Raw genomic sequence first — 12,500 nt, forward strand, 5'->3', positions numbered from 1 at the left:
ACTTTCTATTTGAGATTAAAACATCTGAAATATCGTTTTCTTGTTTTTACATTCTAGTTTCAGAGAAGGGGCGTAACTCATATACTTTGTAGACCCTTACAGACTTGTTGAGTTCGATGAGATTGATATTTAGCTTCTTTTAATTTTTTTTTTTAAAGGAGCAGGCTCACCAACTGAAAGAACAGGAGAAGTAATCTCAAAATAACAGACTACCGTAGATGACCTAACTGTTGGCTATACATCACTTGAACCCTTCCCTACAGGTCAGGTCAAGCTCATTGTCTTCCCCTTCGTTTTAGAAATTCAAGTTGTTCTGTGTTTCTGTTAATGCAAAAGTGAGAGTTAAAAGTTATCTTCTCAAAAATTCAGCAGATATTTCTAAAGTTATTTGCAAGTAGATTCACAGCATATTAATAGAAAAGCTAGTAGTCTCTATACGCTTACCAACGTCTACATCCATCCATAAAACCGACGAGAGAGTAACTAACGTGGTCACACAATCTGTTAGAAACGAAAGCCAAATCTCTCTCGTATTTCAATCTAACGCCTTACATCAGGAAATGACACATTGTATAATGTATTCCAAGATAGCCATAAAAAAGACATGGTGCTCACGGCTGAGATCAGGATTGGCGTGGGATTAAATACCCAATCAACATTTAACTATAAAAATATAAGCAATTTTATTTTACGTTCAATAGATCAAATTGTGTATCCTGGACCAAGTTATATGTTCGAGCGTCATATTTCCGTCAGTACGATTGTTGTATCCTCATTAATGTTGAGTGAACTTGCATGTTTTTTTGTTTGTTTTTTAAATTTACCTTCCTTCTCTGACTACTTTTACAGACTTGTTGAGTTCGATGAGATTGATATTTAGACAAATATCCCGTAGATAAACTGAATTTCTTTTGACTTCACACTATGCCAGTTATTGAAATGAAGAACGATGTCTGCAATAAATCGAATTTGTTCTCAGTGAAGTACTAATTAGTACTTTACTGACCACAGGATTTTAAAAAGGGAAATTCGAACTTAGAATATAGAAAGCTAAAATGGTATTTGGATCAGTGCCGCATCGTTTCTTTTAAAATTTCAAGGACCTTTGTTATTTACATACAAAACTTTTGTCATCGTTGCCGTCGTCGTCGTTCTCGTTGCTGCCACCGCCGCCGTCATCGCCGTCGAAGTCTAGCCTCTAGGTCAATCTTGATTATCCAACATGACTTCTTTTAAAGACAGCAGGGAGCGATTTGAAGGAGATTTGGTTCTTATTTCTCGCAGGACGAACGATCATGTACAGGTTTCCTCGTTGGTTCAAAGACTCCTCTTTTTTTGCAAGCAAAAAGTTAATGACTTGACATCATACAACAGGTAATTATTTTATTGGAGTACCTAGTGGCAGTGGAGGCGCAATGGCCCAGTGTTAGGGCAGCGGACTCGCGGTCATAGGATCGCGGTTTCGATTCCCAGACTGGGCGTTGTGAGTGTTTATTGAGCGAAAACACCTAAAGCTCCACGAGGCTCCGGCAGGGTATGATGGCGAACCCTGCTATACTCTTTCACCACAACTTTCTCTTACTTCCTGTTTCTGTTGTGCCTGTAATTCAAAGGGTCAGCCTTGTCACACTGTGTCACGCTGAATATCCCCGAGAACTACGTTAAGGGTACACGTGTCTGTGGAGTGCTCAGCCACTTGCACGTTAATTTCACGAGCAGGCTGTTCCGTTGATCGGATCAACTGGAACCCTCGACGTCGTAAGCGACGGAGTGCCAACAACCTAGTGACATGAAAAGCAACGTGGAGCCCGGGCATGAAAAGAGAAATAAACTCCAGCTGAATGTGAATTCATTATAACAGTCGAGAAAATAAGCTGTTAGCTGTTCCAGTTACAAATTTTGTTTACATTTTAATAAGTAATCGTTGGTAGTTTGTAAAGAAGAGGTGAAAAAATACTGGTTAATTGTTAAATAACAATGAAACAGGATCGGTTGGTTCCTACCCTAGGCTGCCGAAAATGCCACCGTGGACATAATTTCTCTATGAAAGTTCGTACATTAAATTATTTTACTTCACCTGTATGGCTACTGCTTTGCACATTCATAACGAGGCTTTGATTATCTTGTGGAAACCTAACGGTTTTATACCATTATCCCCATTCATATATTTTTCGGTCACTAAATGCCTTAGGGCATGCATGACCTGAAAATTTCTTATGTCATTAAGCTTTTTACCTGTAACACCGTCTTTAAAAGGAAGTGTTGGTAGTCTACTCTGGTGTGTTTAACGATGACGTGCTGTTAGAATGCTTCGGTTTATTTAATAACCGTGTGTATTACGCTACCGTGTTGTTAGTACTACATTGGTGTTTTACAGTGATATTTAGTGAGTGCAACACTAGAGTGTCGGGATCTTTTTTAAAACGGGGGCCACATTTTTCATTAACGAAACACTTTGAAACTTGGAACACTGGTAGAATGTGTCATATAAAACATCTTTTTCTCTTAGTCTTCTTAAAAGAAATCCCTAAGTTATTCCATGTTAAAGTTGTCGTATTTCTGTAATTTCAACCAATCACTGACGTCCATTCAGCCGATATATATTAAGTGCCGACTACATAAACAAACGATTCTGAAACAATTCTATCGGTGATAGGGTTAGGGTTAGGGTAAAACAGCAAATTTAAAAAGAAAAAAGCAAATAAAACGAAGAAAAAAAAAAAGAAAATGAAAAAAGCAAATAAAACGAAGCTATGGAAATTAAATACGCTTTACACCGCTTAATCAGCCAAAGGAGTAAATATAAACAACTGAATACTTGTCAGTGATTGGTTGAAATTATCGAAATAAGACAATTTTTTACATGAAATAAATTCGAATACAAAAATATTTTTCTGTTCTATAACACAAAAATATATGAAGTTTGAAAGTCTTTCGGTACCAAAAACACTACGTAAAACATTAATGAAAAATGTGGCCCCCGTTTTAAAAAAGATCCGAGTGTAGCTCTTATAACACTTGCTCAATGTTCAAATAATAATACAGGTACACATTCTCTTATCTTAGTTCCGAAAATATTTCGTGGGGGTTGTCAGCACACCAAAGATCGCGTTGGTACCAGTTTTACTGACTGTTTTGCTTAGAAACAAAAAGTACACTAGTAATTTTATGGTCTATCTGTATTCCACTTCATTTACCGGTTTATTACAATATAAATCAACTATAAAGTTATTTAAAGTCTTTATCCCATTCATTTCGAATATTCGAATATTCAATGAACAATACTGTGGAGGCGCGTGGCTTAGTGGTTAAGGTGTCAGCATCATGATCGTAAGATTGTGGTTTCGATTCCTGGACCGGGCTACGCGTTGTGTTCTTGAGCAAAACACTTCATTTCACGTTGCTCCAGTCCACTCAGCTGGCAAAAATGAGTAACGCTGCAATGGACGGACGTCCCGTCCAGCTGGGGAACACATACGTCATTGAAACCGAGAAAACGGGCCTATGAGTCTGGCTAGGCTTTAAAAGGGCGCGTTTATTTATTTACAAATGAACAATACTATGCAATACTCTCGCTAGACTGTTTGTACGTGCAACTTTGCTAGTTGCATTTTTCAAAATGCAATAAAGAAAAGCAACAGAAGAATCAACAGTAAAATTTGTATCCAGAACATAGAAGAAGGTAATTAAACATAATGTGATATCAATCTGGCTCTCAGCTGTTTTTGCCCACCCATCTTGACAGTACCTAAGAAGGAATTGTGTTACTAATTCTTAATTTTTTTTTAAAGTTAGAGTTATCGCATCAACCATCCAGTAGTAAGAGAGAAGTACAGTTTTTTCTAATAAGTTACGAAAGAGCCTTTACTGTAAAGGAGATAATGTTAAATATTACGCTTTGATAATACTTTCGTTCGGCATCAACAAATGACGAAACGGAAAATGTGAATCAAACCGAGTTGGACATTTGAAATTCTAACATCAATCAGATGTATTTCCTTGAGGTTTGTGACTAACACGACAATGACGTCATTGCCACTTGATTTCTTTCCAGTTTAAGCTGTAACAGCAGTTTAATCCGGTAATCATCATTTGCTTTTTATGTCATCATCTTCCTTCTTTGTCTCTTGTGTCATCTTGTTCCAAACCCTTCTTCTTTGTTCTGGATAGTAGAGACAGTAAAGCTTTTAGAGAGACAGTAAAGCTTTTAGTTCTGAGTTTGAATTTCACTGAGATCCACAAAATAAGTACCCATACAATAGCCTTTGCTGTGTCGATTATAATGGATTGTATACCACACAAACACAGGCACGCACGCACACATACGCACACACGTACACACACACAAATAGATTTTGTACCTATATAAAAAATCTAGTACTATAGTATCACCGAAGATCTATCTTTCAGATTCGCTTATGCCACATTCCTGATAGTTAAAGTCAAGTAGAGTGAAAATTGAACAAGAATAATTGGTTTGTTTTCTGTTTTTCTAACTGTCAGAGTATAAGAATAAATACACCTGTGTTAAAGTTATTTGTTTTCCGTCTGGATTTCTTTCTGGTTGTGCAGTGCATGTACAAAAACGAACTAACGCAATCTGTATCGTAAAATTATAGATAGTCATATACAAAGCATACACAAATATTATGTTGGTGAAATTCAATTTAATATTATGTACTGAAAAGTATTTGCTCGTTACAGAAACACTACAAACACAATAACCTACAAAACAGCCATTTACCTTATTTGTGAAATACGAGTTAACCAACAAACGAACTCGCATAAAGAATCTTGCAAACCAAATCCCAAAACGAAATCATATTTATTAATAATGAAAATTATATCCTCTCTTCCCATCTCCAAAGAAAACAATTCTACAATTGTCTGCCATTTCATTATATAAACGTAGACAGAGTGGGGATAGCGTGAATTTTAAAGTGGTGGGTCAAAATTTCAGAAGTTAATGCTTACATAGTGAAATTCAATTTAAATGGCTGCAGCTGTTGACCGAAACCGAGTCATCTAATTCGATTGATAGATCACGGCTTACTGGGGTTTTTTCCTTTTATAAACCTACTCCTACTCCAATATTCACCTAATAACAGATAACGTATATTATTCTTTAAGTGTTAAGTGTATAAGTGGAGGCGCAATGAAATTGTGAGGGAGCGGGGCTAGTCAATTACATCGATTTCATTGCATAGCTGGTATTTATTTCATCGACGTCGAAAGGATGAAAGGCAAAATTTGACCTCGGCGGAATTTGAACACAGAACGTAATGACATGAAATGCCGCTTCCCGGCGTGTTTAACGGTTCTGCCAACTCGCCTAATAATAGTAATAATATTAATACAAAGAAACATTTTCGTCCTGTTGAAGTCTAAAATAACTTCACACACACACACGCACACACACACAGACGCGCGCGCTTCGAAAGAAAAATCCTCCGATTATGACGACGGTAACAGCAACAAATAGAAGTTACAGTCACAAACCATAATTCTTTTTTTTGACTGAGAATATAATTTACGAAGCAGACGAGGCAAGATGCAAAAACTCTCTCTCTCTCTCTCTCTTCCTCTTTCTCTCTCTCCCTCTTTCTCTCTCTCCTCTCTCCCTCTTTCTCTCTCTCTCACACACACATACACACACCCAAAAGATGTTGCACAAGGAAGAAATAAACGGCAAAATGCATATATACATATACAGACGCATACAGACATACGTATACATACATACATACATACATACATACATACATACATGTATGTAGTTGTATGCTTATATTCATGTAAATATATACATGAGTGTGTCTGTGCGACTCAAGGTCCGAGAGTTTCGTGTGTTGGCATTTAGTTAAGTACATATGAAAACAGAAAACCCCTACAATACTCATTTTTATCCCAACAATTAAGTTACGATAAAAGTATAAATTAGAGTTATGTTAGATGTATTATTACACTGAATATATAAAATATATTATATATATATTACACTGAATATATATATTATATATATATTACATTGAATATATATTATATATATATATATTACACTGAATATATAAAAAGTGAGGCTAACATTTTTTTTTTTTGATAAAAATAAATGAGTATTGTACGTGTTTTCTTTTTGTCATAACTGTATGCTTACTTTTGCACACCCCCACACCCCCGCCGTATATATATATATGTGTGTGTGTATGTATGTATCTATACGTGTGTGTGTGTGTAATTTATTGGAAGCTGAAACTTCACTAGTTGTTACTCCGAGTTTCGCACTTCCGAGCTTCAGACGGTTGTGAAAAATGGAACATAAAAATGGTATATAATGGACATACAGTTGAAATTTTTTAAATATCATTGCAAGCACCTGGAACAAATAGAACGAGGGTGGTTTATTTAAAAGATACAGCACAAACACAATGAAAGGTGCCATGTTCAAATAGAAGAGTCTTGAATGTGTTCTTTAGAATATTGATTATATCTCTATTTGTAAATGAGTGAATATTCATAAGAATTCCATCCGATCCCAGTTATAAGTAGCCAATGTCAGTTGAATAATATTAATTTTATCTTAGGATAGAAATACCGTCGACAGAGATACATTTCATTACAACCAAACATTAGTGAGAAACTTGAGCGAGAAAGTACAGAAGAGACATAAGTAAAGGAAGACATATTGGTTTAATCCTTCACTCAATCTAGTTATTGTCCTATATATATTCTTTTACTCTTTTACTTGTTTCAGTTATTCGTCTGGGCCATGCTGGAGCACCGCCTTTTAGTCGAAGAAATCGACTCCAACACATTCTTTCTATGCTCGGTACTTATTTTATCGATTTTTTTTTTTTTGCAGAACCGCTAATGTTACGGAGATATAAACACACCAACATCGGTTGTCAAGCGAAGGCTGGGGAAACACACACACACGCACACATATGTGTATATATATATATATATATATACACACACACACACACACACACACACACACACACACACACACACACACACACACACACACACACACTTCTTCGCTGTAAAAGTCATTATTCCTATACAGTTATTACAACAGTTAAAGATTTACCCACTAGTACTGTATAGTAATTAACGTATCGTGGCGTACCTTAGTTCTCCACAAGAAAGTTACCCACCAGAAGAATGCAATTATATACTTCTGCTTTACTATTTCACCAATTTTTGCTTTGTTTTCTCACAAAGGTCATACCAGATTTAACAAAATCAAAATAAGGTGGTTAAGCCATAACTCACCGAATGCTGTTTCACCAATCGAAGCCAATTTCAGTGGATTCCAATCTCTGATGTAAATTCATCACACTTGAATTCACATTTATCACATCTAAACACCAGTTCTGCTCTCTTTCTCGCCGCTCCGACATAACAGAGAAATCAACACCACACCAAATCGAAAAATGAATGGACTAACGAAGGATATGCACCTAATCTGATTAATCCGTCTAAATCACTCAAGCTGTTTTGATCCTAATCTATAAAAAACGTTCATAGGATACACAATGTAACTAATCCCAACCATCACATGGCCAAACAACGTGCTTTGGAAAGTTTAATTTTGTTTTTGTTTTTCATTTTTTTGTCACAGCAACTATAATCGCTCCTATTTTTCTTTTAAACCTTTCTTTTCCGCCCTTAATAGTAAATATAAATTACCACCCACCCAGTTAAGGCTAATATCTAGGCCTTGGCTATCATTAAAGGACATGATCTGTTACCAGCTTTTGGACTATATTTTTGACTTCCAGAGTTATTACTATTATTGAACGGAAGAGCAGCGCATGCTATCAAAGTGACAATGGGGTACAAATATACGAAGCCCAATACACCCATCATGACTACCCGTCTGATAAGGTTACGCTAGGCACACGCATCACAACCAAATGTATGCGACATGGTGATCTCACATCAAGATAAATAATGCATGACCTTGCAAGTGGACCCCAGTTAGAATTTTCATCAGGTCGAGTAACCAATCCCGTTTAAAAAGCCCCTTATTTAAGGATGATGAATAAAACATCCATGTTTCCTGAGGTGAATAACTCAAACGCCAAAGAATACATCTCGACACATGATCATGATGCTCCCCCACTACTCCTGCTCGTGATCAGAGATACACATACTGTCAGCCACCAAGGGTCATGCTTAACTGGTGATGATCAAGCAACTGACAAGCAAATCTGCAGTATTGAGCAGAATATTTGCTGTGGCTCATTTTTTACATCAAGACAAAACACGTACGTGATAACACTTCCAATCAGTTAAAATCAGAATCCATAAAAGCCACTGCTCAGTTATTAGTATTATTATTTTCCTGCAGACATTTATTTGCAAATGTTCAAGCTGGGCATCGGCTACATCAGTCTCACAAATATGGAAGAACCTGCTTAAGTCATAAGTTATACCGAGAGTGATATTCAGATTCTTATGGGTCAGGGAACAGCACCGAAGAAGTGGGTATCATCTCAAATGAAATATAACAACGTTATATTATTCATGGCACCACAACCGTCATGGCCTGTAGTGCGGTGATACCTGTTAGCACCTACCTTAAGACAAATTAGCCATATCTGAATTCCCTGATATATATATATATATATATATATATATATATATATATATATACATATATACATACATACATACATACATACATACATACATACATACATACATACATACATACATACGTACGTACGTACGTACGTACGTACGTACGTACGTACGTACGTATGTATGTATGTATGTATGTATGTATGTATGTATGTATGTATGTATATATATATATATATATATATATATATATACATACATACATACATACATACATACATACATACATACATACATACATACATACATACATACATATATACATATATATATATATATATATATATATATATATATATATATATATATATATATATATATATATATAAAAGTACAAATTTAATTAGAACTGTATTTGTTATTGGTTATTTTAAGGTGGCAAGCCGGCAAAATCGTTAGCACGTCGGGCAAATTGCCTAGCAGCATTTCTTCTGACTCTTTATGTTCTGAGTTTAAATCTCGACGAGCTGACTTTCCTTTTCATCCTTTCGGGGTGAATAAAATAAAGTACCAGTCAAGTACCGGGATTGATGTAATCGACTTACACACTCCCTCAACTTGTTAAATTATAATATTGATATCTAATATTGGCATAAAATTACAAACGTTTGTTGGGGAGCGAGTACTTTGTTTTATCGAACCCAAAATGATGAATGGTAAAGTTGGTCTCAACGGGATGTTAACTCAAAACATAAAGTCCATAATTAAATGCCTCATGATGTTTCGTTCGATATTTTAGTGATTCTGACCAATCGACTGTCATTTGTTAACTTACAGAATAAAGAGATGGTTTTATTAAAAAATACTGGTACAAAGAAGTATAAAAAGACTATAAGGGGTGGGTGCTTGAGTTACATCAAAGACTAGGAAGCAAAAAAAGACAAGAAAAAATGAGGTTGGCTTATGATTGGAAATGATAGAGAGAGGAGGCTGCGCTTCTTGCTGAGCACGTGTGACCTCCCAAGGATATGAATTTTGATTGGTGTCATTAAAAAAAAAAAAACAGAACTCTCTGAAGTTTGATAATCATGTAACTCTATGAATGGCCTGTTTATTGATCGACGTAGTTATATGTGTAAGACCAATGGGAAGATATTTTTATTTCGTGGTTGTTTACTGTCATAAATATCTGTGGAGGGCAACACAATCAGTTGGTCGTTTGAAATTTAATAATTTTGGTTTTGAATGTCCATGAGTGTGTGTATCTGTATAAATGTATGCCTTTACGCAACTGTGAATGCGTGTGCAGGTACGTGTATGAGAGACTGTGTATGTACATGAGACATTAAGAGTGACTACACTGGTGTGTGTGTGTGTGTGTGTGTGTGTGTGTGTGTGTGTGTGTGTGTGTGTGTGTGTGTGTGTATGTGCGTATATGGAAAAATTGTACATTAACGCACTTTTGTGCATATAAATATACCTCTATGTTCTTGTATATACTCGTGATAATCTGTCCCTGGAAGAAACTTCAGTAAAATCTCTAAATAAGTCCTTATGAGAAATTGTCAAATATAAAACTTATATTGTTTACTACAGTGATTTCTGGAAGCATCTGATGGCTTCTGGATTAAAAAATAAGTTTTGGATGATATTTGTGTTCTTTGGATTGAATGAAAGGATAATATTTGCTTCCATGTTTCATCATGTCTCATCCACAGATTCTCTAGTGTCTTTAGATCGGTGTTTCTTATGGGACAAAGATGGCTGCGAGGACCGAGAAGACGAATGACAAACTGCTAAGTTTAATATAATTGAAATGACATCTGAATTTTTTTTAATTTGTCCAACACCATGACAAAGAACGAAGAATTATTTGGATACAAAATCTTTTGCGTCCATAAAATTATCAAAGAATGGGAAGGAAGAAAGAGGGTCGAATTATAAATTTTTTTTCTTATAGCATTAATCCTGAGAAATCTGGGACCTGTGGAAGTAAAAAGTTTATTTTGTTTTTTCATTAATAAAGAAGAGAGAGGAGCAAAATAGGTGGTATTCGTGATTGTGAATTTGAGAACTGCTACTCTTGACGACAAAAATAACTTAAACAAGTAATTTTTATTTGCCTGTCGTGGTACTTAAATGAGAATGAGATGTAAGGAGACAATGTTTTTGAGATTCCGGTTCGAATGACATGAGTGTTTTTGTTTCACTTTTGATACGTAATACTTAAATAGTGGAGGAAATATGATGTTGCCGTGGGCTGGAACTATGCAAGAAGTTAAAATTTTTTTTTTTTTTACTAAAACTCAACCGGGACCCTAAGTAGGGCATGTGTAAAATTTGAATGAAGTTGGCTGTGTAGTTCTGGAGTTTTAGGGATTCACACAGACACACACACACACACACACACACGCACACATACATTCTCAATTATATATATATATAGATAAACAACTTGGTTTCACTAGACCCTGCGCTGTCGTTGTGTATTCTCAGGTGATCGACCAACCACTATCGAACAGACCAACGATAAAAAATGTTCTCACTGTGATCATCTTTTATCTATATCAAGAACTAAATCATTCAATATGTCCTTACCATTTATAGACCTTAAGGTGTAATCTGAGGTGGGGGGACTTAACTTTTATTTCTAACAATTCGAACGACTACGTATTGTAGAACAGTTGTTCTCAACCACTTCTTACCTATGGAACCCTTTGATTCCTATTTAACTAGGGGTGGGGGTTCTCATAATCAGTTGATGTCTCAAAAATCCTGTTATATTTTTATAATAGAATATTTTTAAGAATTACTCTTTTACTCTTTTACTTGTTTCAGTCTTTTGACTGTGGCCACGCTGGAGCACCGCCTTTAGTCGAGCAAATCGACCCCAGGACTTATTGTTTGTAAGCCTAGTACTTATTCTGGATCTTTTTGGTTTGACGGGCAACACTTTTCTTAACGAAATACTTTCAAACTTGGGATACTGGTAGAATGTGTCATATAAAACATCTTTTTCTCTTTGCCTTCTTAACAAAAATGAGTTCTTAATAAGTTATTTCATGTTAAAGTTGTCGTATTTCTGTAATTTCAACCAATCACTGACGTCTATTCAGCTGAATACAGTCACTGCTCTTTTTATAAACAATAATTTTTACCGGTGTTAAGTGTGTTATTCCCTGTTTAATTATATCATTATTCCCTAGTAAGGGTTTAAAGTTTTAGGGTTAGGGTTCGGGTTTTAGAGTTAAGGTTAGGGCTTTAGGGTTAGGGTTGAGGTTAGAGTTAGGGTTATGGTTATGAGTTTTAGGGTTAGCGTTAGGGTTATGAGTGAGGTTATGGCAAAAATAATCATAACCCTAACCGTAATCCTAAAACTAACCCTAACTCTAAAACCCGAACCCTAACCCTAAAACCCTAAAGCTAAAACCAGTACAAACGCACGAACGATGTCATAAATAACAGTGACAAACGAAACATATACCGCTGATAGTTGTTGTTGACAACGGATAGTTTTTGTTGATAAACAACGGCACTAATTTTATTCAAGGGAAAAGATCCCCTGACACCGTTGTTTACATTCCACGGCGTAATTGTTTTCACCTCAATAGACGTCAGTGATTGGTTGAAATTACCGAAATGCGACAATTTTTTACATGAAATAACTTCGAATACAAAATTTTTTATCTGTTCTATAACATAAAATATACAAGTATTCGAAGTTTGAAAGTGTTTCGGTACCAAAAACACTACATAAAAAAATGATGCCCGTCAAACCAAAAAGATCCCGTAAACACACCAGCATCGGTTGTCAAGCGATGTTGGGGGGACAAACACAGACACACAAACACATACATATATATACATATATATATACGACGGGCTTCTTTCAGTTTCCGTCTACCAAATCC

The 12,500-nt window shown here is 35.7% G+C and overlaps 1 protein-coding gene across 8 annotated transcripts in view; it reads right to left on the reverse strand.

The window, feature by feature from the left end:
* Positions 1 to 12,500, reverse strand: part of LOC106879046 (apoptosis-stimulating of p53 protein 2) — a 252,795-nt gene that overhangs the window by 92,000 nt on the left and 148,295 nt on the right. For 2 of the 8 annotated variants that reach the window (XM_014928467.3, XM_014928466.3), the window contains exon 1: positions 7,276 to 7,440. The exons of the other annotated variants lie outside the window; for them this stretch is intronic. The gene's annotated coding sequence lies outside the window, so the exon portion shown is untranslated. Of the gene's footprint in view, positions 1 to 7,275; positions 7,441 to 12,500 lie in introns of those variants that run through there. 8 annotated transcript variants of the gene reach the window in all.

Source organism: Octopus bimaculoides, chromosome 7 (genome assembly GCF_046866305.1).
Source record: "Octopus bimaculoides isolate indiv1 chromosome 7, ASM4686630v1, whole genome shotgun sequence".
NCBI lineage: Eukaryota > Metazoa > Mollusca > Cephalopoda > Octopoda > Octopodidae > Octopus > Octopus bimaculoides.